Source organism: Bidens hawaiensis, unplaced genomic scaffold, assembly GCF_021521415.1.
Source record: "Bidens hawaiensis isolate Kalapana, Puna unplaced genomic scaffold, B.hawaiensis_p1.1 tig00014463_1, whole genome shotgun sequence".
Taxonomy (NCBI): domain Eukaryota; kingdom Viridiplantae; phylum Streptophyta; class Magnoliopsida; order Asterales; family Asteraceae; genus Bidens; species Bidens hawaiensis.
Genome location: NW_027492258.1, coordinates 382,043 through 406,539, shown reverse-complemented (window position 1 = coordinate 406,539; position 24,497 = coordinate 382,043). Strand labels below are relative to the sequence as shown.

Below are 24,497 nucleotides of genomic sequence, written 5' to 3'. Positions count from 1 at the left end.
CGCGGAACATTAAAAATTTTCATAAAACATTTCGTAACAATCCAAAACTTGTCTTAAACAAACAACTTGTCTTTCAAAAACAAAGTAATTAAAACATATCACGTCTTGAGCCTTCTGATGCCAATCTCTTATTCAACGCCACGTGTCCCCTCAAGCGAGCTGCCTCATCCTACTCACCTGCGTGCATACTAAAAGTCAGCTACGCTGAGTGAGTTCTAGTTAATCATACATTATACAATACACACAAACTCATATTATTTCAATCCTACTTTCATACTTTCTTACTTTCTTTTATACTAACTTGCTTTCATATCTTACGTTACAAAGAGCATTACGCCCTACATTCCTCGAGTATTATTAGGGCTCGGTACCCTCCTTCCTCGAGTATTATTAGGGCTCGATACCCTTTTTCCTCGAATATTAGTAGGGTTCGGTTCCCTAGTTCTCGAATATTAGTAGGGTTTGATTCCCTCTTCGTTACCATACAACCATACATCATACCTCGAGTATTATTAGGGCTCGGTACCCTTTTCGTAACCATACAACCATACAACCATCCTTTCCTTCTTTTATTAACTTTATCACGTTCATACACATAAGAATACATATCATACTTACCTTATACATAGCGTTACAACCTGACAGTACGTGCAATATCCGAAGATCGTTCACGTACCATCAAGCCATCATTCATACATATCACATCATTCACATAAGGCATACACTTATCTCTTAGGATAAGCGTATTAACATGCATGTTGAGTATGCACACAGCCCCGAAAACATAACACATAAATGGGGCTAGAAACTCACCTGAATCCTGTTACGCTCTCCGTTAATCGTTATTCCCTTCTTGAGCTGTGCACGGCTAACTGTATAATATTTACATGTATCAATTAACTACTACTACTGTTGTATTTCTATCTTTATATAACCCACAACGAACGGGGGGTCCGGGGGCAGCGCCCCTGGCAGTGGGGTCTAGGGGCGGCAGCCCCTAGCAGGGTCCAAGGGGCAGAGCCCCTGGCTGGGGTCGAGCTACCAGGTCAGCTTGGAAAAATTTTATTTCCATTAACTGTCTAAACACATTTTTCATTAGGTTTTTAATTTATTTTCTCATTTGCTAACTCCAGCGAACTTATCATTAAGCGAACTTAATAATAAGCGAACTTAACATTAAGCGAACTTAAGCATAGGCGAAATTAGTGTTCGGCGAAGTTAACCCTAGGCGAACATATGCTAGGAGAAGTTATCAGTTAGGCGAACTTGTCACCAGGCGAAGTTATCAGTTAGGCGAACTTGTCACCAAGCGAAGTTATCAGTTAGGCGAACTTGGCCTTAGGCGAAGTTACCAGTTAGGCGAACTTGCTTGCAAGCGAAGTTAAGCTTGCAGGCGAAGTTATGGCTTGGCGAACTTAGCTTGCAGGCGAAGTTAAGCTTGCAGGCGAAGTTGCCCAGCTGCGCCTCTGTTCAATCTTAATCCCCCAAATCATCATCGTTTTACTGAGAAATCCATGGGTATGGTGTTTGACTAACCCGCGATCATTCCTATGGTCGTTTTTGGATAAGATTTGATCCGAAAACACGTAAAGTTTGGACCTTTAATTTCATAAACGTTCAATACAAGATATACGGTTTATCTTAAACGAACCGTACATGTTTATGGGTTTATTAGGTTCGTTCTAGCATCAAGTTCGCTACTTTACGCTTCGTTTAGATCCGATCTATTATCGTTTCAAGTTTCATGGCAAACCGTCTATAAAAACATGAACTTTAAGATCGAAATCTTACCTTTATGTGTTCGGTTTGTGTGGTTATCTCGTATCTAGCTCGTATATCGAAGATCTAATAATGGTTGGCTTGATTTTGGTCTCGGGCGTCTCTCTCTCTCTCGGCCGAAATATAGTGTAGTGTATGTGTGTGTTTTGAATGTATAGAGAATAAGATGGAAATGAATGATGGTTTAGGGTTTAAGGGTGGTTTAAGAGGGTATTTATACCTCTTGAAGCCCATGGACCTAAAGCCCATTACCACTTAATCCACCTTAATTAATCTAAGTCCATGATCCGTTCTTTACTCGATATTAATTAATAACGCGAGATCACTAAACGTAACTTTCTTTATTTAACGTTATAATATTTTAGGATGTTACATGTAGTTTCTCTTGGTGAGGGTTAGTTTAGTAAGAAATCTGAATATGCCCACGTTTAAGTAACAATGAAACTTTTGTAAGAATAGTAGTAAATTCTAAAGAGATAACTTTTAATGGAATAGTGTTGTGATGGAGTAGTGTCTTGTACAAGAGGTGTAATTGAGATAATATTAAGTTTTCATCCCCCCCAACCTCTTGCAAATCTTGCAGATTATGATCAAGACACTTAATGCTCCCACTGATCTTAGATATCTCTAGAAAAAATACAAGAAAAGTTTCAATGATGTACGTGATGTGGGAATCTGTCATATATATGTTAGACCTGATTTGATTTCATTAACGTCCATATGTCATAATAAATTTAGGGACATATTTAGAAGAAATCGTATTAAGTATATATGAATAAATCTCTTTAAGACCATGGACCATAAAAGACAGATTATATACAAGTAAATAGCATTTTAAATGGTAAAAGAATTATGTGAATAAGTTCCACGAATATAAGTATAATATAATTTCTGGTGAACCCATACTTATTTTTTAATCCAAGTAATGTTTAGGTCATCTAACACATGATTTAAAATCACTAAGAATAAGATTATATGAAAAATCACCCTCATCAACGATATCATGATTTCTCATGAAATTTGATTTTAATGGATGAATTTTATAGGTCTTATTTGTCTTTTGTTAAACTTTTATTTGCATGATAACAAAAGTTATGAAAGTATATAGTATCATTTTGTTATATTTTATAAATGTTTCAATTCATATATTGATAACAAATAATATGAGAGTTTAAGATAAGAGTGACTTTATGTTGGATATGCAAACCTCATAAATGTCATAATGTAGCTTAAGTATTGATACTAAATTCTGATTAATCTCCAGAATATTTAAGGTATCATAAAGCGTAATTTAAAGACAATTTATCATGGTTCTAATAACCTTAACATGTAAATTTGCCACTAACACTCGTGTTAGTTATTTGTTGATTTCGGGTAAACATATAGAACTAGACTCAACCAATCATGTGTTGATGGGAATATTAGGATTAGCAGACTTAAATATCATTTATACAACTATCAGTTTTAGCCAGTTGTTTCCTTTGAATTATGGATAGTTTTGTAATGCCTATGCCTAATATAATGACATATGTCTGCAATGAGACTTCTCCTTAGAGAACTTAAAGCTGAAAGTTATACTTGTAATTTATTTTATGAACCTTAGAATTATCCTCTTTTAAGTTTTAGTGGTGTGAGTTGAATAACATCTTATTTCCAGTACCAGACATTTCTTTTCTTGTAAATATGTTGCTGATCAATACATTCATTTTCCTTTGGTACTTCTGAGTGTTATAGTTGATTCTTAAGGCACCAAATTGTACTATTGAAAATTTTAGTATGTAATGTACAATAAAATTGTACTCATTTTCATGTGTGAGCCATTAATTTTATGGATCATGGTATTGTACATTACGATGTATTTAGGGATACCATTTAACATTATAGTTAGAATTTATAAGGAATGCATGCATCTTATGAGTTATTTTGATTAGTCTTAGAAAAAACTAAATCAAGAATAACTCTAGTGATAACATTTATTTAAATAAGTTCTTGATTTTCATTATCATAAGAGACATTATGATTGACTCATTCCATTTATTATGCTCTAGTTTTCAATAGAATGATTGTTATTAGAAAGAGCAGTAGGATAGTTATATCATGTCTTAATGGATAATTAAAACTGAGAAGAGCTAAATATTATTTAAACTCTTTATGAGACAAAATTCAATTGTGTTTTAAGATTAGAGTGGATGATTTGGATGAGATCATTATTTATAGAAGAATGTTATAGTGAGTAATATTATAGGATATTAAAATAATACAGATTAAAATTTATGATCATTATTAGATTAATGAAAGATCATTAATGTGAGAATCATTATATATTTTATTGAAGATGTGATATGTCTATTATTAACATTAAACTAATAGACTATAATCTATAATCTATATCTATATCTATATTACATATAAAACATATTAGGAGGACAAAATGGTAATTAATTAATTCTGGCAAGACGCCGTTATATTAATTATCTCCGGCCAACAATGTGAGCGGTTATGCATTGCTTCACCACCTACGCCGATTCATTAACCTATAATTCAATGCTTATGTGCATTATTGAATCAATGGTGTTTATTGCTCCCTTATGTTTTCCGCAAACCCTAATTCTGCTTCTTCACCTCTTTTGTTTCAAACCATGTGCCATTCAATGGTGGGTAGATTCATAAGGTATTTTTCTATTGGTTCCTAATTCATCACCACAGCAACGGCAGCATATTTTTGTAAAATTTGATTGTGATTGTTCACGGCAGCAGCAACATAACGTCCATTATTGCAAGTGGTGGCCACAAAGATCGGTTTCATCCACTTTCACTCATGCTCTCTTATCCCAGGTACTTTTAATTTTCGTGTCTTTGGGTGATTCTTATTGATTTGTTTTTGCTATTGTCAATTTTGCTAAATCTCTTCCCTACCTGTTTTGTTTCATCCTTTGGTTAGATTAAATGTTTTATTGTTCCTAATCATACAAATTTTTTATGTATGCTTCCAAGATTATTATATGGAAATAAAAACCATGTATATTCTCGCAGTCTTCAGTGATTTGGATTTCAATTCTTAGATTATTCTAGCAATTTCAGGTTTCAGTTCTTAATATTATTTTAGTGATTTCGTTTTCGATTCAATAACATGACCATATGGGTAACTAATATTGGTACTGACTAGCTGCAACAAAGCTAATGATGCTTATGGTGTATGGGCTATATAATCTCCAGGTCATAGGCTTGTTAGCTTCTGCCAAATGCTTTTGTTTGCATCCTTTACACATTGGTCTGCTAAGTCTTTATGCCTACTTAGTTTAGTGATTTTTAATTGTAAAATGTCAATACTGCTTTACTTAAATAGTTCTTAAAAATAGCAAGGATTAATTAGATGACAACAAGAGTGTTGCAGCAAGATATTCTTTAAGGCGATCTCAAAATTTTGTTGCATTGCTTAAAATTGAACCAAAATAAAATGATTTTGGTTTTAGTATGTGTTTTAGTCCAACATTATTAGAAACTTACACTTCATGTTCAAGTTTGTTCTGTATTCAATATAATTTTGTTTATTAACACTATAACTATAAATATGAACATAAAGTTTTATAAATATAGATTTATCGTATAACTGAGTAACTAATAAATAATGAATGAATGAAGCACAAGTTGAGTTCAACTGAAAAATACACATGAGATGCGGTTGAGCTTCCGAATATAGCTTTTAATGAAGCTCAAGTGATTTTATGTTATAAGAGTCGAACTCGAGCGCTTTTATGTTATACGAGTCGAACTCGAGCACATTTATGTTATACGAGACGAACTTGATGCTAGAAACATAATAATAAACATATTAAAATCTTTTAGTGTGTATAATTAACCACATGTACAAAAATAATATTATTATATTTAGAATTTTGTTGGTTTAAGCGTTTCTCTTCCAGTAACAAGGTAGATGCTTGTGGATTCATTAAATATGCAATGATAGTATTATATATAAGTAAAGATGTTTTCTAAATCAAAGTCTTCTTTCTATGATAAGGATAAATTATGATATGCATTGTGGAGCCTCACAGTTTTTAAATACAATCTGAAACGTCAAAATGACTTTAATCTTGCAAAGGGTGTTTTGGTAATTTGCCATGATGAATAAAATATGAGGTTCCATGAAGAAACATATAATTTTTTTTTCCAATGAAGAAGTTTGGAGGCTGGTAACATAGTATTATGTGTGTGTGTGTGCGTGTGCGCGCGCGTACATTATATTATAGAGGACGGTATGACTTTATGGTGATTTTTTTTTCCGCTTTTGCAGATTGAGGTTATGTCCCATAGAACTAAAGCATCTACATTGCCAATTGTGCCTGACTCTGAAGGTTTATGTAAAGCCTTTATGCATTTTATGAATTATATTTTTTTTCCATAAATACCATATACTGTTGTTACGGGGTGAATAGATAAATTAGGATTTAAATTTTAACATGCTGTTTTTGTTGTGGTTAACATGCAGGAGCTGAATCAAATCTGTTCTCCTTTGATGCATTAGCAGTTTTCATGTACTGTGTACTTAATCGAGTTGATCATCCTGTATGTTTGTTTCTATTCAGTTTGTATGCGATTGCAGTTTTCTTCCCACTTATGCTTTGTATTTAAATACTTGTCTCACTATTTAATGTTGTATTCAAGGGAAATCTTGATAAATCATCACCACGTGTTGGATACGTGTTGCTAATGTTCTATCACCTGTATGACGGAAAGGTACATTTCACACCATTATGTTTTATTTTTTTTATACCTTCTATTTTTTTACTTATTTCACATTTCAGAATCTTTCAGAGTTTGAAAGTGAACTGATCGAACGCTTTGGCTCACTTGTGAAGATGCCTCTCTTGAAATCTGAAAGGTAAATACATAGGTGTTAATATTTAGAGAAGCTAATTTTGACCCGTATACTTATTATGAAGGGTCAATTCGGGTCAAACAAGTAAAAAGTAAGTACCTTGAAACAACTCAACAAGACAGTTCAAATGAGTCAAGAGGACATGAGTTATTACATTTTGAAAATTAGATTATTATCTGTTCAGTCATATTATTTTTACAAATTTTGAAGTATCGGGACAAATCTATACAGGAATCCGTTACCTAAATCAGTGAGGACAGTATTGGAAGAAGGAATAAATCTATGCAGGCTTCATATTACACACTAATAGACATAGAAGGTATTTTTCATCTGTTAAATACTTAAATTATATTGTTCTTTTACCTTTTTATAATTATGTTTATGTGTCTTCTTAATAATCAGATTAAAGTCCAGTAAAGGAATATACACAAAAGAATGTGGTTTATGGGCAAAAACAATTTCGCGAGGTCTTGTCGAGAAATGCTGATTATTTGACATCTGTTCATGTACCATGTTTATTATTAAACTCATATTACTTCATTATTATTATTATTTTTATTTTTTAGTTTTATGTTACTGAGGTTGTGAATATATGTTTTGTAGGTTCCTTTTGAATTTGCTGCTAATCAAGTGATGGAACAGCTCAAAGGAATAACGAAAGGAGAATACGTTACACCCGTGTCTGAAAAAAGAAAACTTGGAACTTCAGTTTTTGCTGCCATTGATGTTATTGTTACTGACGTTCATAATATCCTTTCACACGTGAGCTTAATATCCGACTTTTCTCTTAATACTCTGTTACCGAATGACCGAAAAGTTCGATGATTTCAGATATCAGAAAACGACCCGATGGTTAAAATATTTGTAAAAACCAACATGGGCAACAACAGCCTTGAGAGCACCCACATCACTCTTGCTCACAATAGAAGCCATGGTGTAACCGTTGTGGCCAACTATGCACGGTTTGTGGACCAGAAGGTTCCTGTGGGTGTGATCGCGCTGTTACTGTCGAATAAACTAGCTGCATTAGAAGTGCCCGGGTCCATTGATGGTGAAAGGATATTGTCTAAAAACGAGTGGCCTCATCTCACATTGTGGACCGCTCAAGGCATAACTCGTAAAGAAGGCAATACTTTAACCGGGTTGGTTTCGCAAGCCAATACTTTACCACCTCATTTTATATATTGCGCTCTTTAAAATTTATGGTTTGTATCTGTTTGACTCGATCACCTCGTTGTTTCTCTGCTTATTTAAGCCACAATTCGTTATGGTTGTATTTGTGAATAGATTCCCAAATGATAAAAAAACATAATATATATGATTGTAAATGTAGTATCTGATTATGTAACTTGGGTATTCTTATGACCCTCATCACATATGTGTATATGAAGATTTGATTTTTGTGATTATTATTGCATTACTTTAACTTCTTATTTAGTGGTTTTATAATTTGTGATTAATATTTTGACGCCACAATGACCTTACACATGATTCTAAGTGAAAACCAGAGCACCATATTATGTTTAAACTTATAATCTCATGAATACTAATTAAAATGAAATCCAGTTCGAAATCATTTTAGGTTTGTCGACAAAAAGTTAGAACCGGGTTGAGTACAAACGTGTTCGGTTTAATACCGTTTTCTCAACTGGTTTTGATGAAAAGAATTGCAGAATGGTCCCGAACTTATGCTCGCCAACTAACCTACTTTATTAACATATATTTCACAAAACACGATGCATAGCGTGTACCTCCGCACAAAATACACCCAACAAACTATATGCAGAGGCGACAGCGTGCTTGCACTGATAACCCATTACACACCACATCAAACTCTACAAACCAATACAAGGAGATAAGTCGTGCAAACCCGCAGTAACGCGCGGGCACTTATGCTAGTTAAAAGTTATACTTAAACAAAAAATAAATCATATTTGGGCAGAATTAAAATTTATTTAAGTATGTGTGCAAAACAATTGTAACACATCACCTTTGAGCAGAAGTGAGACAACTAATTTAATTATGCACAAGCTAGTTTTGCTAGATCAAAATGTAACACACCACCTTTGGACAGACTTGAGACACTTGTACCATGTTATGCAAAAACTAACAGAAGCTTTTAATTAAACTTGAATGATATGGTAAATGTAACACGTCACCTTTAGACATAAGTGATACATCAAAATTCACTCAAGTTAAGCTTTTTATGTTTTGTAAAATTTTATAAGATTTAATTGTTTACAAAACATTTACCTAGGAAAAGTTTATAGGAAAATTAGAGTTCTCGGAAAATTAGTTATCGATACTTTTGAGTTTTTTTAGGATATATGAGTTCTCGGGAATTTAGTGAGCCCGAATTTTAGTGGGTTTTTGGGATTATGAGAGTTTTCAGGTTCTATAAGGTTTTCGAGATTTTGGTAAACCAATACCATTATAGAAAAAAAAATATGAAGTTTAATTTTAAATCTTTAACCCATAAACTATTTTTAACCCATAAATTATTTTATCCCATCATTTATTTTTAAATCCCATAAACTAATTTATAATAAAGATGGAATTTGAATTTTAATGGATTATCTTGTTTCCAAATTTAAAATATTTAATTATAATTATCCAAGATTTTGAAATCTTTTATTAATAAAACTATATCATGTTTCAAAAATTTTAATAGATAAAAATCAATCAAAATTGGAAACAACATATTTTATTCCTACGATTCATCCAAATAAGGACGATTCTTCGGTTTTTATGACGAACATGAAGAATATCTTCGAAGAATCTTTAGTCAGTTTTCTCTGGAACCAGATTTCGAATAAATTAGAGTTTTAAATATGAATTTTAGCAATTATAACAAGTTTTCTTAATAAAGCATGAAAACAGAAAACCGAAAAAAATTAGGGTTTTAATCAAAATTCATGTTTTTCGATTTTAATTCCATATTTAGGGAAAACATGAAGAACTGATTAATCAACATCACTCTGATGTCACATTTTGATCAGTTTTTCATGTAAGCAATAGAAAACATGATAAATATTAAACCTATGAACCTGTTATAGCAGTGAGAGTAGTAACCGCAAAGAGAAGGATGTAGACGACATGGTTGTTAGCTTGGTCGAGTTCCCCTTTAGAATGTGTAGCTAAGGATTGTGTTAGGGAAGAATCCGGTTTTAGGAGAGAGATGCACGCAAACTTGTTATGTTAATATTTATCTCTCTTTATATACATCCAAGGGGAAACTCTTTATTAGGTAATTATATGTAATATGACCCATCAATAATTACCAAACTAATATATAATAAGGTATAGTTAATATTTTGATCTATTATAATATAAATGATTATAATGGCTATATATAAGTATATATTATTATATATTATTTTTACACATTTTGTGTGCAACTAATTTTTAAAATGGAATACAAATATACAATTAGGTAAATCGGTATCATCATGTAAATTATCATTATCAATAAATTACTACTATTGAATTTCACTATATATAATAACACATAAATTTGCAGAAATAAAGCATTCCAACAAATTCACGACAGAAAATATCATCATATAGGCTATAGCCATAATCAAAAGCATATCCATGCAATGATCATTAACAAAACTTTTGTTTATCATATAGTTGGTCAAAATGGCCTTAATTTCACATTCACTAGGGCAAAGGCATTTAAAAGAAGTCTTCGTCACCCGTTGTAGTGCCCATTAATGTCTTGTAACGTTTCGGTGCCGGACTGCCAGTTCAATACCATACACAGCAAGCGTTCCTGCTATCCCATACCCGGCCACACACAATCCGTTGCCCAGCCAAGTGTCATTGCATGTGGTTGTCAAGGCCTTCCAGTGATTAATAATATATTCTTCCCTTACTTGACGGTTAGGATGTTTGACGACTAACTAGCAACAAACTAGCAACAGGGGCGGGCGCGGAGGCGGTGCCGAAGATGATTACATGACTGTATTATTATGATTATCACCATTGTTATGGAGGGATGTGATGGTGTATTTATAGGTTTGGGATGACATCGGTTGCTTATGATGGTTTAAAGGTGGTTATTAGAGAAAGGATAAATGACAACGGTTCTTCAAATCGTTTGGGTTTTTAAATGGATGTTGGATTGAATAGGGACCAAATATTTTGACCTTTCATGAAATATGCATTGTTTTAAAAAGAAAAGGTAATGACAATACAAAACGTGGTAAAAGAAAGAAACAAAGCATAAGTCAACTTTTTTGGCATCAATTAGAATTGTAAGTATTTGAATAGAATATTAGAATGTGACATTTGATATATGGCAGGACAGTAATAAAAAAAGAGACGATAAGTTTTCTTTTTAAATTATTATTAAAGGGTGAGAATTGTGACCAATTGTAAATGTAGAGAGAATATATATACAAGCTATACATATTTGTATATTATAATATAGGTATATTATACTATTGTACATATGCATATATTACACAGATTATACATATATGTATATTATACCGATTGTTAATATCAGTCTCTAATTTATGAGTTGAATTTGTTTGTTATAAAGTTAAGACCATATTATTTGTTAAAAGAGAGTGATGATATTTGAATAACAAGAACATGATGCTTTTTACGTATATCTTTTGATGGTGATTAGGTATACTGCCATATAGCATTGACGAAACCAATTATACATAGTTGTATATTACACATAGGCTAGTTTACAAGCTTCTATTGATTATACATATAAGTATATTTAAGAATGATACATATATGTACATTACGCCACACTTGACGATTTCACACTCTTTAGCAAAAATCGAATAAATATCTAAAAAAGAAGTAATTCCCTAAAACATAAATACCGCAAATAACATCGACATGTTTTTAGTACTAGAAAATCAAAACGTACAGTCCTGAGATCAATCCGATAACAAAAACTTCAAACAAACAGCACTATACGACAAATAAAGCTTCAAACAAAATCTAAAAAATGAACATCTATTTCTTCATTTGACCAACCAACTCATTTGCTTCCTTTAGAACTCAGTCTCGTTCTTTATTTGATTATGATAAAACTCGGTCTATTTCGTTCTTTACATTTCATGTAACACCAAGTGATTATAAATATAACGTCCTTAAACATTAACATACAAGGTATTTACACATACATGTATAATGATTTTTGTACATACATGTATGGGCATATATGAATTATTTATATATGTACACATGTATAATAACAATGTACACACCTAATAATGTTACATGCGATGTTGTATTTTGCATATATATATATATATATATATATATATAGGTATTGGATCATTTCAGAAGTTTTTTTACAGCGAGAAGTGCGAGAAGTGAATGTATAAATTCATTAATCCCTAATTTCACATCCTTTCTTATGTGTAGATGCTCTGTGTAGGTGCATATGTATGTGTGTAGGTACGTATGTTTGTATATGTGTATGTATGTTTGTATGTGTGTAGGTACATAGGTTTGAATGTGGCTCGGTACATTTATATGTTTGTAGGTAGGTTTGAATGTGTAATTAAGACATAAATACAACCAACCTACATATATGTATGTAACATCATATGAAAGGGAGTGAAATTAGGGATTAATGGAGTTATACCTTCACTTCTCGCACTTCTCGTTGTAATATCACTTCTCGCAAGATCCATCCCCTAGGTATATATATGGTAAGGATCCTAAGAGAACCCTTTGTAAATTGAGAACTTTGAGAACCATTTTGTACCACTAAAAACACCTTTAAAAAATATTCAAAAAAATCATAAAACAAAAAATAATAAAAATTTCAAAAAAGTAAAAAAACCAAAATTCTTATATTTCATTCCGGTTTCATAAAAAAAATAAAAAAAAATAAAAAAAACATCGTATTATACACATATGTATAATTTTATATAATCTTTAGTTACGTAATATACACATATGTACAATATCATTTATCTTAAATTATACACACGTGTATAAAAAAAACATGTAAATGTACATATATGTATGTATTATACATATGTGTATATAGTTTAGCTAAACCGAGTTTTTTTTAATGAAACCGAGATGATAAAATAAGAATTTTGGTTTTTTTACTTTTTAGATTTTTGATTTTTTTATTTGATGATTTTTTTTTATTTTTGGATTTTTTGTGGTCTAAAATGGTTCTCATAGTTCTCAATTTCAAAAAAGTTCTCTCATGATCCTAATCATATATATATATATATATATATGTGTGTGTGTGTATGTGTCACGTGTGTGTAAATAATACGTATGTGTATAATAATAACATATATACTAATTTAATACAACTCAGAAAATGCAATATATTGTACATATATGTATAAATTATACATATATGTATAACAATAACATATATGAGAATTATAACATGTGTGTACAATGTATTTATATGGATTATACATACATGTTTAATGATATTGTACACAGGGCCGTCTTTGAGGCATGGTAGGGTAGTCGACGGTCACAGGCCCGACACCCCGTTAGGCCCGAAATGTTTTTTTTCAAAAAAAAAATTATGTGTATTTTTTATCAAAAACATGTGTATAATCAATGTTTCAACATAATTACAAAACCACTAGCTTGGTATAATGGTAAAGGGGTATGACATATAACCAAAAGGTTGTGGGTTCTAGTCTTATTTGAGACAATTTTAAGCTTATTTTTATACAAAAATTTTTTACACAACTTAAATCATAATCAAATAAGCCCATTTATAATTAAATTGTTTAAACTAGGGGTGTGCATGGTGCGGTTCGGTGCGGTTTTTGATTAAAACCGAACCTAAAACCAAACTTTCGGTTTTATGATTTTTTAAAACCGTTCGGTTTTGGCTTTTTTGGTTTTCTGTTTTTGGTATTTGGGTTCTGTTCGGTTTTGAATGCGGTTTTTTCGGTTTTGCTAATCGAGCCAAAACATTTTGGGCAAGAAAAAACTTGATCCAAGATATTGAAATTGGGCATGATATTTTTTTTTCTTTAAACTAATGATTAATAGAATATTGAATATTTGGCTTCAAATATTAAAAGCTAATAAAAAATATATTTAAAATCAAAAATCAAAATCAAAACTAAAAGTACCAGTATTATTAGTTATTAACTATATATATGTAGCAACCAAATATATTTGTTATTAACCATATGTTAAACAAATAGTCACCGATAGATTTTGTTTTAATGGTTATTTCAATATACTATGGTTATTTCAAAATTTTTGGTTATTTCGGTTCGGTTCGGTTTTTTCGGTTCTTAACAAAATACAAAACCGAACCAAAACCAATATTTCAGTTTTTGCTAAAGTTTTGAACCGAACCGTCGGTTTCTAATTCGGTTTGGGTTTTTCGGTTCGGTTTTTTTGGTTTTATCGGTTTCGTTTCGGTTTTTTCAATTTTGTACACACCCCTAGTTTAAACCTAACAAAATGTTTCTTTTACTTAAGGCCCCAAAAATAAGTTCGCCTTTGGCCCAAAAACTTTTTTATCTTTTTGGAGCCGGCCCTGATTGTACATATATGTATAATCACTTTGTTAATTGTATAACACATACGACATAGTTCTTTTTCCTTTTTAAGGAATTAGGCATATGTGATATATTAGTAACTTTGGAAGGGCATATATTGTATTTATAGTTTTGTATGGGCATATATGAACTTTTCAATATATGTAAGGGTATATATAAAATTGCCTACTAAAAAAACAACAAATCCTCTTTGTTATGCTGTGATTAGGGTGTTCGATCTTAAATCAAAAACATAGATAAGCACTAATAAGTCAATTCATCGTAGGTTGAATGTGAACTGTAGCTCCATGCCATATTTTAATAACCTTAGGGGCTAAAACTTATATTCGAGTTTTTCGAGTTGACCCAAAGCTCAAATCAAACTCAAGATCCAATCCAAATTACTTATGTTCGGGTTAGTCTATTTTGATGAACTCTTAGGGCTCTTTAATCGTCAAATATTGTATAGGAAACTGTGAAATAAGATAGAATTGATTATTATGAACCTTTACTACTTGCTATAAGCATGTATCCGTATAGATCATCGACTGTTACAATTATAATGGTTGTTTTGAATACACGTGTTTTGAGACTGCAGTTGAAAACATGTCTGTTGAGGAGGGATATCGCTGTTTTGTTGGTGGCTTGATCAAGTCAATGACTGATAGAGCTCTATTTGAGGTCTTCTTAAGGTTTGGCTATGTTCTTGATGCTGAGGTAACAAACATGCTTCATTGCTATTTTTCTACCAACTTTTTGTTATATTACAATATTTGTTTGTTTATATCATTCTACACTTTGGTCGAATTATTTACAAATTACATGTAATTTAATATTGATTTCAAGAGTTCATTTCTATTCTTTGTATGATTTAGGTTGTTTTAGACAAGGTCTCGGGGCTCTCGCTAGGATATGGTTTCGTAACTTTTGCTGGTAAGGATGCAATGAACAATGCTATTGCAGAAATGAACGGATATAACTTGGACGGGACTTACATCTCTGTAAGCAAAGCTCAACCTCAAGCCGGTCCAGGAAGGGACTACCGTCATAATGGTGGCAGTCAGTTAGATTTGCATTTACCTGGTAAGGAAATCACCAAGTTATTATATGTTTGCCACCTCTTTTATTTAATTCATATAACGTTAGATCTTGTGTTCGTGTTGATTGATCTGCGATTGGTGTCCTTATCATGTGTTTTTTAGTTGTTAATCATTGATGGATCATAATCGCCATATGTGTCATATTGGATTTGACAATCAACTGTGTTTGTTTGTGATCTGTGCTTTTAGCCATCATAATTTGACTCACGTAGACAAACATTTATGAATTATGTGAGTGTTTTGAGAATATTAACCATTAATTTAGTGAATTCTTAGGGCTTTAACAATCAAATATGGTATAGGAAACTATGAAATAAGATAGAATTGATCTACTCTACTATAGCGCCATATGTATAACTATATTATGAGTTTAGTTTACCATGTGATATTTAACAGTTATAATGGTTGCTTCGTGTTTGGAAATTGGGGCTTTACAAATCAAACATGGTACAGGAAACTATGAAATGAGAAAGAATTGATGATTATGAATCTTTACTACTTACAATAAGCATGCATTAGCAGAGATCATCAACTTTTACAATTGTCTTCTTTTAACAATTATAAATAATGCTTGTTTTGAATACAAGTGTTTGGAAATTTGTATAATCAATTTTGTTAGTGTGAAAATATGGATATGGTCCATATGGAAAGTAAATTAGCACAACAGGACAATATATATACATGGTTCCGGACTTCGGTCAAACTTTAAAGAATGGTTTATCTCCGCAATATATACAAAAAAGCTAGGGTTTGCATTGACAGGTCTGACTAATGTTCTATATGTTTTTTTTTTGCTTTTAATACTGCAGTTGCAAGCATGTCTGATCATGTGGGATACTGTTGTTTTGTTGGTGGCTTATCATGGTCAACAACTGATAAATCTCTATTTGAGGCCTTCGTAAGGTTTGGCTATGTTCTTGATGCAAAGGTAACAAACATATTTCATTGCTGTTTTTTAAGAATTTGCACCAACTGTTTGTTATGTAAGAATATTTGTTTTTAACTTACCCGTGTAAAATGAGATCATGCCTTTGATTTCATCATTTCATGAAAGAAGGTTTATATTATCTTATCTTGCAAACCGTTTTTGAAAAAAACTATCCTTCACTTTAAGCAATTGAGTTTACGCGTTCTTAAAAGAGTTTAGGATTTTTTTACATCGATTAATAGACCCTTTATTTTATTTATTTATTTTGAGTATGGTTTATATTATTATAGACTGACACTTTGGTCGTATTGTTTACAAGTAATAGGATATTGATTTCAAGAGTTTATTTTTATTCTTTGTTATTTAGGTTGTGTTCGACATGGTCTCTGGGCGCTCACGAGGATATGGATTCGTGACTTTTGTTCAAGTGCGAGCAATGAATGCTGCTATCAAAGAAATGAACGGATATAAGTTGGATGGGAGTTACATTAGAGTAAGCAAAGCACAATCTCAAGCCGGTTCAAGAAGGAACTATGATGATCGTGGAAGTGACTGTTTCAGATGTGGCAAGCCCGGACATATCGCTAGAGAATGCTCAAGTAAAGGCGGAAATAAGGGCGATAGTTATGGTGGCAGTGGCAACCGGTATGGTGGAGGTTGGTATGGGGAACGGAGGTCGTCATAGTGGGTAGATGCAGTAGGGATGGTAGCGGTAGTGGAGGTTGCGGTTCTGAACGCGGTAATCAATAAAATGATCGGCTGAGTTGTGGTATGATTCGTTAATATAACCTTTTAAAGTTGTGTTATCAAGTTTTAACCCATATACTTTTACTAGCATATGTTGTGGCATGGGATCGTGTTCGTGTTATACTTTGCAATCAAATGAAACCTTATTGCATTTCGGACCTGCTACCTAATACCTACTTTGTTGGATTGGTTGTTATGAATGTAGGATATACTTTTGCATCATAAGTTGTATAGCTACTGGTGATGCACGATGATGATAAGTGTTCCAAAACAGGGCCAAATGTGATTCGGGTATACCTGTTATGACTTATGTCATATAGTTGGTCGTAACGATTGGTTATTATACAAATGTGACGATCATGCTATTGTGACGAGCACAATACTAAGGTCTGTTAATAAACTAAAGTTAAATAAACTTAAGCCAATAAGGCAATAAAGTTCCATACAATCGTACATGTTAGGCTTTTGCTAGTAAAGCATATTTGTTTAAGTAAATCTTCCCAAATCATATAAAACTAGTTTTATATCTGTCCGGTGGACGGTTAATGCCATAATGTAACTAAGTAAATAAATAACCTCTTGCCATCAAATGGATCAACCTCCGATTGCACAAGCATGTTGACTGAACCAATTATTTGTATAACACCACATATTGGCCAAGTTATCTGAATAACAATTACAGAAACACTAAAAGGCTTAAAACATAAAATATTTAAGAGACTGATTTCTTCTATAATTCCCAGCTTCATCAAAGATTCTCAAAGCTTGGAAAAAGTCAATAGTTGCTCATGCCCATTGGCGTTCTTCCATGTGCATGTTGCCACTAGATGTGCACAAAATAACTGGTTCCGGACCCGACCCGGAACCGGTTCCTACCCGTACCCTACCCGCAGGTAGGACAATGCATAGGATTTCTCCTCGGAGCCGTACCCGGAACTGGAACCGACCCGGAACCGGAAATACCCGGTCAAAACCCGAAAAAAACCTGGAGGAACCGATCAAAACCCGGTCAAATACCCGACTATACCCGGAACCGGTTCCTACCCGAACCCGGTTTGACTTTTGTTGACCATACCCGGATTTTGTGCACGTCTAGTTGCCACCAGCGCACGCACACATGTATGATACCCATGATCCTAGGATTATGCCCATTGCTGGTAAGTTAGAAGTTGCTCATGCCCATTGATGGTAAGTCAGAAGTTGCTCATGCCCATTGCTGGTAAGTCCTTTTTGATACAGTTTCAGTAAAAAAGTTGTTACACACAATAATCGTAATGCTTTAAAATATACTAGGATAGTACCCGTGTTACACACGGGTGAAAAATATTTGAAACGTCATATATATATATATACACATACATATGTTTAAATTCAATTAAATGCAAATGTTATATTTATATAATAAGATAATTTTACATGGATCCCCCACTTGTGGTCTAGTGGTAATAGGCTTAGGTTTTTCAATGGAGACTCAGGTTCGAATCCCAGTTGTGTCATATTTGGATGGATATTGGCAATGAAGGATTTGAGCTATGACTTGTACAAAGGTTGTCACCCTGAGCCCACCTGGATTTGAGCTTAGGTTTTTCAATGGAGACTCAGGTTCGAATCCCATTTCGTCCCACAGGTTGTCACCCTGTGGCACAACGGCTGTCAAGTGGCAGTCGTCGGTATGGTTTTCCGGGGGAACGCCCAAGCCAAACTCTGAAGGCAGCGTGGGCCCGGTTAAGACAACATAGTCTGGCCAGAGTGGGGCATCGGGGCTTTCCAAATTTGGAGAGTGCGGTAGCCTAAATACAAAGAAAGTCGCCGTTTTAAAAAAAAGATAATTTTACATGGGTTATAAGAAATCACATTGTTATTTTAATTTAAATATAAAAACATACAAAGACTAATTGAGATAAATGAAAAGTTAAAATATATTTATAACTTAAACCATGAGCAAAAAAGATGCATATTATATAAAACTTAACCATCTAATGAATTCAGCATCCAATAACTGAAATTGAAAAAAAATAAACATTATGTAAATTCAAAACATAGATACATTGGAAAAAAATCAAACATTAATTGTAACATAAAAAGTAAATAGTAAAAAGAAAAACTTACATTCTCTAAGTAATGCTTAACAATGGATTGAGTCTAAAATTTGAATAAAGCATATTAGTAAAAAAAAAGTATAATATTAAATGTAAAATAAGTTTAAAAATACATATCAAACTAATATTCTTCATAATAAGTTTTCAAGTATTACCTTATATACAACTTTTGTTGTTCCTTTTGTATAAGCTTTGATTCTTTATTGAGTATGAATAATGTAATGTCTTCTTCACTCTTTGTTCTTGACAAATCAACATAAAGTTGTTTATGCTAAAAAACTGGTTCTCTTAAACACAAGTCAACTATTGATAACGATTGTTCTTGACTTTTGTTGAAGGTCACTACAAAACAAAGTAAAATAGAAAATTATCTTCTCTATAGACTTAAAACAAAGTTTCTTATATGATGGAGTAAGACTAATTTGACTAATTAAGGTGCGATATTCGATATTTGTACCATAAACAACATTAGCTTTTATTACACATCGGCCTAATATATGCGTCATAAACATTACCTTTTCAGATCCTATCTATAGTTTCAAATCCATAATATATCAGCATAGTATTTAGACTAACAATAGTTAATTTCTTATTGATTATAACATTACTCTTGCATGTTAATCATTCCATTTTTATAAAATCATAAATGATTTCCGTTTAGTTTTTAGTCAACTAACAAATGCATTTAAAATTAATATTGATAAATATGTTAATTAAAAACCATAATTTATATATTTATATATCTAAATGTCTTTCGTCTAAAGATAATGAATATACATAATTGTTATATACTCAAATGTACTTCATCTAAAGATGAACTGAATGTATTCTTGACAACATTTACATCTTGATCACCAATAAAGTGTTGAACATTTGAGGCAGGAGTTGGGTCATCACCCATTCTAGATATCTATTTAAACAACATTAAACTTTAAAAACAATTTATATATTATGAAGCTAAACTATACAAAATGAAAAAAATGTAAAAGTATTATAAACCTTTAGAATATAAGAACTTATAACCGGAAAATCAGACATTGTAACCACATGATTAAGAGAGTCGCTTTTAGAAGACTGCAAATACAAACTTTTTTCTAAGAGTTGAAAAAATTAATGCATACAATTAAGTATAAAACTTAATACTTGAGCAACATTGATCCTTTCTTCAAGTTCTGAAGATGGATTTATCATCAGTTAACTTGGATATTTCATAAATATTAAACGCAAACATCTTATCCAACAAATAGTTCAGCAAAGCAGGGTTTCAACTAACTTAAAACCGTTTAAAAATTCAAACTGATAAGAAGAATATTTGAAAAAAAAACTCACATATATATGCAGCAAACCTGTTATATTTTATTAGTATTTATAACTAGTTAAAAAAATATACGTAATACATCATATGGATCACCAAACAATTCAGTTATTATTTGTTAATAAGATGCATTGCATCTCTGTCGAATACAGTTAGAGACACGACACGGGTTTCATCTTGAACTCTTATCTCAATCTTGTACCTAAACAATGAATTACATAATAGATTTCTTTTGGGGTGTCAATACCTGACCCGACCTGAAACCCGACATGAAAAAATATTGATTTTGGGTCGACTGACAAGACCCATGTCATCCTGAACCCGACACGTTTAAAAAAAGATAAACCTAAGCCCAACCCATTAAAAGTGGATTGATCTATTAACTCGTTTAACATTTTAGAGAAGTTAATAATTTGATTTTAGAGATAACTTGTTTTAAGACAACATTTGTTTAGATTTGTTACTAAAGTATCAAATAATCAAATTATAAGTCAATGTGTGTTTTAAATTTTTATATAACTTGAATAAAGTTAATAAAATAACAATTACTCCTTGTTTTTATCTACATTAGAAAAGTCAATGTGAGTTTTAAATTTTGTATAACTTGTTTTCTACATTTAATGAATTGTTATACATTTTAATGAATGTTAAAAATGTGGAAACTGTATTTAAGAGAATTGTCTATGTGGAATCCAATGTGAACACTCTAGAATGGTACCATGTTGAAAAATTGTGTTATTTTAATAGTATAGTTAGATAACATATAATGAATATAACATAACACCAATATCAAAGCATCTCAGTTTAAGCTTTTTGTTATTTTCTTCTCTGTGTACTTTTGAATCTCAATTGCATACACTTCAACCAGTTCTTCCGCTCATTATTTAGTGCCTTTAAGTTGAGGATCACAAATCATATTGAAGAAACACAAATCCACCCCTTATGGACGCCTTGTTACTGTTGCACAGTAATTGAGCCATAAGGCTGGTTTTCAGGAGGCTGTGATGCATTTGCGAGACAATCTTCCTCCTGAAGCCCACGTGCTTCAAGGCATTGATTTGGAGGTAGAGTATGTAACAACTCGGGTTTTCGAACTTATACTTTTACCTGACTCGGTTCAATGCTCGGGTTATTTTTATTAAATAAATATAATTGGCGTTTATCGAGCAAAACTGATTATTTTATTAATATAATTAAATCTTTATCGTTTATACACTTTTAGCCGAAATCTTATAGTTTCAACTTCTTGTGTCCATCTTTAAACATCAAGGATTAAATTGTAAGTATCGTTATTTAACCCGTTTATGAATTTGGATCCAAACCAAAACCGAACCCAAAACGTTTAATATAAACCCTAGTTTGTTCTTGAGCCCAAATCCATCAACCAAAGTCTAATTAAGCGTTCCTAAGCCTTAATTCGCATCCAGCCGACCCTAATCCCTCGCTTAATTTCGTCTAGAAGGATCCAGATCATGGGCCGCAACTTATTACTCACGCTATGAACCCTAATCTCGTTATCTATATAAACGATGATAATTTTGCAATTAAACTCACACCTAGCTTCCTTAAGCCGTCGCCTTCATTAACCCTATCATCAATTATATTATCATTTCCGTTTACCAGCTCGTCCATAAGCACTATAGTCCGACAACCATTTAATCTCGTTCATCCTCCATTCAAACGAGTTAAGGTAATTAATTACATGGTTTTGATCGCGAGATGGTACTGATAAAAAGCCCTATGGTTGATTTGTTTAACTTCAAAGGGTTGGATCAAATCAGTTAGCTAGGGTTTATAAGCAAATTTGATTAAATCTGTTTCTATATATATTATTTGGGTTCTGGGTTATATCGCCGTTGCTTGGTAGTCCAGTTGGGTAACACCCATGGCTATGGGGGCAGAGGTCGCAGGTTCGATCCTCTGCTACCCCGAAACTTTTGAGATTTTTGTTAAAGTTTTCCTTTTTTAAAATTAATTAATGGTTATATTAATAAAAATAATAACTATTTAAACTTATTTTAGTGAAAACCGACTTTATAATACTCGTTCTCGTTGTCGTTCGTGTATATACGTAGATGAAAGCATATAAGTATATATGCATATATATATATAATTACTTTACAAACTAATATTTGATTTGTGTATATGAACTATTATATATTTATGAAACTTAAAATAATATTTTTCAAGATATGTTTTATTTATTTAACTAATTATTTTATACTAAATCTTTATGATATTATATTATTATAATATTAACTTAATAATGTTTATCGAGTTGTCGTAATCAATCTTGTTCATTACTTAGCGTATTCGTATTTCTCTTATTCCTTTTTAGGCTTTATCGTCAACGTGTGATTACCGCGATTCATCAATCTTAATACTTCTCTTTTTGCTATTGTTCGTGTATCGAGGTGACGCTTTCAATGTTTTGGGGACATATGCGTAAATAATATTTCTTATAAATACTTATACTCAAAACTACAACTTTGTCTTATGTGTTAATAACTTATACCTTACTTGTTTATGTGCTATTTGCTTTGTATGCTTTCGCATTAGGAGAGGTCCAACATAATCTCAGTCTAGTATGATCATACGCCAGTCGTTATAGCTTTGTGCTTCTCGACATCTCAGTTATACTTGCTCATTTTGTTATTTTGTTATTCGCATATGACTTGTTGCAAATACATATTTTTATTTATACTTTGAACTGGTGTGTTGCTCACTCAACCTTGTGTTGACAAAACTATACTATTTTCAACGCATTTGCAGGTATTCGTTTGATGTGAAGTACAAGATCACTTAAGGATTTATGCTAGAAGGAAAACATAATGAGACATATTGTAATTGATTCATATATGCACTTGTGTATTTGAATTTTGCATGGATGTTTGTTATTTGGAAATTTATTTAATAGATATCGAAACTTTTAATATTGCATGATAGTACCTTGAGAGCTGTGACAATCAGTTCACGCCCCGACATTTCCGCCTTAGGTTGGGGTGTGACAGATTGGTATCAGAGCCGAATGTTTAAGATAGGTCGTTAGAAATTGCCTTAGATACATGTTTCGGAACCCTGTGCCTATCTGTTTACCTTTATGTGTTCAGTTTAAAATTGTTTACAGCTTTTTAGATAATTATTTATTTATTATATATAGTATTGTTTTACACACACACACACACAAACTCTGAGGCTATGCCTCAACATTCAAAGAAAACTTTTTAAAAATTAGATTGCGTTTTATTTTCAGGAAATTCCTTAAGAATTCCCACATGTTGTTTTCACTCGTAAACCTTAAGGCTAAGTTGTCTGGCATGCCCCTACGATAAATGAAAGGGGAAGAGAAACTGTGAGTTGAGCACTGGCAAAACGGTTCCAAGAACCAAAGGTAAGACGTTATTCCTTACCTGGGTGATAACCTGACCACAGTACTCAACCCCATGGACCCGAGCGAGACCCATAAATGCCATATGACCGACACCTTAGGTTAATTTTAACCGAATTCACTGGTGATTCGTGGCTAAACTCGGTTTTCCCGATTATTGTGTCCCGTTATATAAATGGTTAGTTGGGTGAAAAATTCATGGAACCCATGGGCACTCCTACTATTCATTTCTTAACTTGATTTCGTATTTTTGTTGAAGTAATCAACGTGGTGATTAACAGGATTCTCCGACTACCCATATTTATTTTGATAGTTCGTTATTTAGTTTGGTCGGTTTAAAACGCCGTGTAACGCTCATTGGGCCGACAAACTTCATCGCATTGTTAATTCGTTAATTAGTTGAGACGCTCATGGGCTATCCAACTCAGTTGTTTTTCGTTAGATCGTTGGGCCATTCAAATTGCCATGGAAAGCTCATGGGAGGCCAACATTCACAATTTATATTTCGTTAGTTTATTGTAAACTTAATAATCAAAATATTTAAAATGACTTAACTTCTCATGTAGTCACCACACATTAAACTTATTTACTACATCATTTAACAACTATTTACGCAATGTACCCTCTTATCTTATAATCTTTTACATTTAATCTTTGTGGTGCAAATCCCCCTCACTTCTTAAGACTACATTATTATTTTCACATAATTCTACATTTTACTATTCTTATGGTTTCCTCAATTTAT

At 32.3% G+C, this 24,497-nt stretch overlaps 1 long non-coding RNA gene and 2 pseudogenes across 2 annotated transcripts; all 3 read left to right on the top strand.

The window, feature by feature from the left end:
• The first annotated feature begins 6,603 nt into the window (after positions 1-6,603).
• Positions 6,604-8,344, top strand: LOC143546767 (uncharacterized). 2 transcript variants are annotated; one of them, XR_013137647.1, is made up of 4 exons: positions 6,604-6,661; positions 6,890-7,164; positions 7,262-7,420; positions 7,497-8,344. It is a non-coding gene; the product is annotated as an uncharacterized LOC143546767 (long non-coding RNA). The 2 variants fall into 2 exon arrangements; XR_013137646.1 differs by having other exon boundaries at positions 7,262-8,344.
• Positions 8,345-14,781: 6,437 nt separating this feature from the next.
• On the top strand, positions 14,782-15,401 carry LOC143546751 (glycine-rich RNA-binding protein RZ1A pseudogene; annotated as a pseudogene).
• A 275-nt stretch (positions 15,402-15,676) lies between these two features.
• On the top strand, positions 15,677-16,888 carry LOC143546750 (glycine-rich RNA-binding protein RZ1A pseudogene; annotated as a pseudogene).
• Positions 16,889-24,497: the final 7,609 nt, after the last annotated feature.